At 37.0% G+C, this 6,238-nt stretch overlaps 1 pseudogene; it reads right to left on the bottom strand.

Moving 5' to 3' along the window:
* Positions 1-4,339: 4,339 nt before the first annotated feature.
* Positions 4,340-4,895, bottom strand: LOC147614709 (ADP/ATP translocase 1, mitochondrial pseudogene; annotated as a pseudogene).
* Between the last annotated feature and the right edge of the window lie 1,343 nt (positions 4,896-6,238).

Below are 6,238 nucleotides of genomic sequence, written 5' to 3'. Positions count from 1 at the left end.
CGAGGAAAGTTTTTCCGGGTTCGGTTTTGGAAGATCCGAGGGATTAGTCTCTTGTTCAGATATCCGTAGGCGAGGCCCCGAGTGAGGGACCCTGCCCCATGCAAGAAGTGCTACTCCCGCTACTAGCACCCCCGAATTTGTTGCACGGAGATGGCAGGGATCTTTCAGTTGCATCAGAGCGAATTGGCTAAAGTGGATCAACCGAGAAGCCAAAAATGTCAAACATTTATGAAGTAACAGTAAAAGGTTGGAATTGTGTGATGAAATTCATACAAATTGATATTCAGACTGAAATTCATAAATTGGTAATAAGGTCTTCAGCAGATGGAAGTACCGTAACTATGTGGAATCGCTGACTTGCTTAAGGCCTAGACATGATGGTATTTACCTTATAATTCCAAGGACCGTCACTACCTGTATATACCGAGGGTATAACTGCAGCTCTTTACTGGCAGTATATACGAGTAAATCTAAGAACTTGAAATTATAAGCAAAAATGCTATCGAGTTGATGAACTCGAATGTGGTTGATATGATTTTAAAATTCTGGTTGAGAATTGATGAGTTGATTTGGATTCTGATTGAAAAATGATGATTCCTGAATTTTGGTTGAAAAGCGATAAGTTAAACAAAGCCACAATGAGGATGAATGGGATGAATCCCAGTGATGATGATAATAACTAGAATGATGATTATGACTTCAGCAAATCCCTATGAGATTAGTGAATTGTGCTAACAGATTGCTACTGTTAACACTTGATTGACCCGGTGGATCAAGTTAAGGGATGACAAGTTGAGAACTTGCATGACTAAAATTCTCGTGGAAGGATGTTCAGATAAAATTTTCGGTCTAATGGACCATTATTGTGTTAAGGATATGAATGACATGATCTGAAGAATGAATTATTATCTGATAATAAGTTCTCTAAAAGGGATCTTTATGCCAAGATTGTGTTAAGTTGACCAGACTGTAAGGAACCCCAGAATCAGTTGGATCTTAAGAGAAAGAGTTGACATCTCACGTTTTTAAGTGGGGTAGGATGTAAGAATCCTCCCTCTAGCTTTTGAGGTGTATAGGTGTAAGAGCCTCCCCTTCTGATCTTATAATTATTCCCCTCTGAAATAAAAGAAAGATTTTGTTTTACCCTGTTCTGACCTGGAGAGAGAAAATGTCTAGAGGGAGGTAATCCAAAATAGAGATATTTTTGGATAAAAAAATCTTCCTAGTGTCTAAAATGGTTTCCCTTAAAACAAAAATTCAAAAAGAACTTTCCAATGTGCCATTAGAATTAATTGAAAATAGGTATAAAGGACCTTAGCCTAAGGGTCTAGATTTTCAGAAATTTTTGGATTATGGTCCAATTAAGGTTCCTATGGACCAATAGGATCAATCCAAGTGTGGGGAGAAGATAAATCCAATTTATAAAAGAAAAATATCAAAAAATGAGTAAATGCCCACATAAGATGAAGAGTTGACTAAATACAAAGTTTATTAGTAAAAAACTATGAATATTACTAAAACAATAAGATATTTTTGGATATAATGATACATTTTTGACACCTAGGTAAGGAGAAGGGGGCTCTTCAAGGAGGTGCCTATTTCACATGTGTGGAGAAGTTTCAAACTAAAAAATAATAAGATATTTTTATCTCTCCTCTCTCATGGATTAAACCAAATCAAAAGGGAGCCAAACTTGGTCTAAATCTTGTCCAAATTCAGCCAAACTGAACCTGGAAAATTCTAGACCCTAGTTGGACTTGGTTAGAGGCCTCCCTCACCTATAAATAGATTCTTAGCCCTTTGTAAAAAAATATGTGAACTATACCATGTCAATATTATACTGAAATAATGATATTTTCTATTATCCTCTAAAAATCCGCTACAATTTGGAGAGATTGGAGCTTCTCTCTCTCTCTTAAACCTTCTTTGGCGTCTTCATCAACATACTAAACCAATTGATTGGTTGGGGGCCTCTCCAATGACTAAAGAATCAAGCAAAACAAGAGGTAAAGAGTGATTTTATGGTCTTTTTCTTAATCTCTAAATGTTTCTCACTTCTCAACCCCTCTCAAGCTTGAGAAGTATTCAATTGAATGGCTCTTTAATGCAATTGAAGCTCTTTAATGAATTTTAGTAATTAAACACATAAAGTTTACATTTATGCTTAATTAAAAATATTTTTTGAGCATATCTCTCTCTCCCCCAAAGAATGGTCATTCCTATGACCTATTCTATATTCAAACGATGCTTCTCATGAATGAATTCTCAAATCAAAAAGTAAATTCTATGCTTGTCAAATTAGAGGCCAAAGAAGTGTCTTTTTAATGCTTTTAAATTATGAAAAACTTAGGAATCAAGTCCATAATTGGATATTGATCCAAATGATAGTTATTCTATCATGTTGTATTACTAAAACTTTATGCTTTCAAAATTATTGAAAATTATCACCAATAGCAGCGGAGCTATGGTAAATTTTTTAAGAAATTGATGCATAATTCATTCTTATGCATAACTTAAAAAGAGGACTTCCTACCATATTCTAGGATTGAATATCCTAGGCTAAAAGAATGGTTTTTGTCACATTCAATGGAAAACTAATTTTTAAGTTTATGTATAATTAAATAATTAAGAAAAAAGAAAATTATGATAATTATATTTAAATGGTAAAAGAGGAATTCCTATGACATTTGGAATTCAATCATTTAGATGGGAAAAGAGAAATTCCTAGCATATTGAATTAATGGATATTTTATTTAAATTCAAAGATAAATTTTAGATAAATTTATTTTATCTATGAGAAATATTTAAATGGTAAAAGAGGAATTCCTATGACATTTGGAATTCAATCATTTAGATGGGAAAAGTGAAATTCCTAGCATATTGAATTAATGGATATTTTATTTAAATTCAAAGATGAATTTTAAATAAATCTATCTATGAGAAATATTTAAATGGTAAAAGAGGAAATCCTATGACATTTGGAATTCAATCATTTAGATGGAAAAAGAGAAATTCCTGGCATTTTGAATTAATGGATATTTTATGAATTTATTTTATGATAAATATTTGATGATAAAAGAAGAATTTCCATGACATTGGAATGCAATGCAAAAAGAGGAATTCTCATGATATTTGAGGTCCAAGAAACTAAATGAGAAAAAGAGAAATTCTTAGTATAATTCAATTTATGATTATTTATCAAAAGTGAAAATATGGGTAGAATTGATTTCTGTAAATCCCATGAATTCTTTTATTGAAAAGAGAAATATTGAATATAATTGAATTGAGGAATTGAGAAGGAATATTGGAAATAGTTGTCGAGAAAAAGAACCTTTAATTAGGCCAAGCAATTGGTAAAAATTTACAAAAAGTCCCATTATCGGTATCAAAGTAGTAAAAACTACTAAATGGGAATAGGATGTGGAACGGATGTGATAAGATGTAAATGGGATGTTATAGGATGTGAATGGATGTGATAAGATGTAAATGGGATAGGATGTGATAAGATGTGATGGGATGTGATAGGATGTGATAAGATGTAAATGGGATGTGAATGGATGTGATAAGATGTAAATAGGATGCGATAGGATGTGGTGTGATGATGAAAATGAATGGGGATGAGATGTGAAGTAAATGGATGTGGATGAGAATGATGAGATGAAAATGAGATGAGAGGATATGTGAAAGGGTGAGATGCGAAGTACATGGATATGGATGTAGATGTGGATGTGTATGTGAAAGAATGGATGTGGATGCGTATGTGAAAGAATGGATGTGGATGCGTATGTGAACAATCTATCGAGATCAAAATGTTCAGATAAATGATTAATTTATTCCTCATTGGAATTTGTAACTAATTTAGAAATCAGTTAAGTGACTATTCAAAGAAAGAAATTTAGTAAAATAGTAACTGAATTATGAGGTGAAAAATCATCAACACATCCCCCACAAAAAAACCCACAAACATCCTATGGAAATAATAATAACTCTCAACTTCAAACACCAAAATAATCCCCATCAAAAGATCATAGTGTCGTAGCTTTCCCTCACTCAAAATCTGCATGAAAATTTGCCACCCGCATCTACATACCCTTGCTGCGCCAAAAATCTCCGGCGTAAGGATTTAAAACACGCTGCCCAAACAAATCATAGTTGTGTTCAAGGACCCGATTTTTTTTTCTTACTGCAACAGAGACCTACTACTCATTTAATCGCCATTACAATTGGACCTGATTTTGTCAGTCCGCTGCCAAAAGAAACCCTTAACGTGGCGCCTGAAACGATTACAATTTGTTTCCGATACTGAAAGAAGAAGAGGATCAGACAAAAACGCATTAAGTCAGCTCCCATCAATATCTGATAACGTTGGCAGTGTTACCACGCCACAGAGAGATAAAACCTTCCTCCTGAATAGTACGTGCAAAGCAATTGGTAATCCCCTTGTAAGGCTCCTGGAGTTGGCCAGCCTTCATCATCTCATCTTGATTCTGGATTAGCAGTTTCACACGCTCAATAGGAGCAGCAGCAGTCTTGGAAACTGCAGCAGAAACCCCGCCCATAAGGAAGTCAACAGCAAATGCATAGGGCCCTTTCTTCTCCATCGGAGCAGCCACAAACATAGGGTTGTGAGGCACAAAAGCCTGAGAGCATCCAGTAAGTTTCATGGAGCAGATGTTGGATGACAAGGGACTTGTTTCCCGGGAATGATAAGGGTAGAAGGCTGATGGCAAAACACCATATTGCAATTTCCTTTTGTCGGCCACTTTAGCCCCAATGTAAGGATACCCCAAAAGCTTTTGCATTACAATCGGTGCCTTTGGTTTATCTGCCATTGCAACCTCACTGAGTAAGCATACGAGTAACGGAATAGTGCCTGTGCGAGCACAGCCTCGAGCTCGGAAGAGACGTGAGGTCGTTCCCAGACTACCAATCCTCCTTTTCCTACTGGTGGCTAGGAAATCTCAAATTCTCTCTCCTTCGCTGCACCCAGACCCTCATTGTCCCTTCCTTTGCAAAGCTTGTCCTCTCCTCAATGACACGGGCATCAAGAAGTCCCCTTTTTTTCTCTTCCTCTCTATCTCACCTTCGGACCTGGTTTGCCTTCTCAACTGTGATGTTTTGTTGCTTTATGTCCATTAGGGTTTGCACCCTCATGTCTGCTTGACCCGCCACAGTCATACCTTCTGTGTGTTGCCTCATTGTTCTGATTGCCTCTAGCCATGGACCAGAAGATGGACAAGGAAGAAACTTGCTGCCAGCCGCTTTCTTTCCTTCAAGGCCGCCTCCCTCCTTGATCTTTGCACATTCTTTCTAGGCCAGTGCTCCCTCCACATTTGAAGCTGCTTCTTGCAAGTTCCATGGCTAGCCCCTCCCGGCGAACGCACCAAATGAAATAGCCTTCCAAGCACACGAAATTACAGTAGATCCGGGCTCAAGCATGCAAAGTATATGCACTGGGCTCAGCCCATTGCCATAAAAGCTGCAAGAAACTCTCAAATACACTCAAGAATGGCAGACACACACTATCTCTCTCTCTCTCTAAGAAACCATAGCCTTACACACACAAAGAAAGCCTAAACCTAGGTTATATTAGGGCACACATAAGATAGGCATGAAATCATCCTCTTCTTCATCCTCACCTTCTCCCTCCATAGCTAGAAAGAATTAGCACACAGAGAAGCAAGAACCAAGAAAGAGAGTTTGTGCCAAATTCAAGAGAGTTGAAAAGAAGTCGTGCATGGGTTGATAAAGGAAAAGTTGGTTGCAACTTCCCACACCTCCCAAGATCACACGTCCTCCCTCTTTCCTCTTTTCTTTATTCAAATTTGAAAAACATTACATACTTTTAGACCTTAGGCTATGGCTTCAAATGTGTACAAGGGTTATGGCTTGACTTGTCAACACAAAAGAGAGTTTATATGCTTTGGCTTGTGATATGCGGACCCGCTAAATTGCCAAGCATTTACAAAGTTGGACATGCGTACAAATCATACGGCAACAAGTGTATGTCTAGGCTTGGATACAAAATAAACATGGGATAACATCATTCTTATTTAACTCATCTTCTAGATTTGTCATGTACTACAGAGGTAGAAACCTGGTCTTCAAATCGAACACAAAGGTATCCCAATCATAGTCCGGTAAGCGAGTGTAAGGGTCTTTGTGCAAACGGGACCAATGTTGCTACCAAGTGACTACATCACCTATGAGGTGTGGAGCCGAGATGGACTTTGTCTTA

Source organism: Cibotium barometz, chromosome 41 (genome assembly GCF_041138505.1).
Source record: "Cibotium barometz isolate CiBa-2024 chromosome 41, ASM4113850v1, whole genome shotgun sequence".
Classification (NCBI taxonomy): Eukaryota; Viridiplantae; Streptophyta; class Polypodiopsida; order Cyatheales; family Cibotiaceae; genus Cibotium; species Cibotium barometz.
Note: the sequence above shows the minus strand (reverse complement) of the source record. Positions and strands in the feature narration are given on the sequence as shown.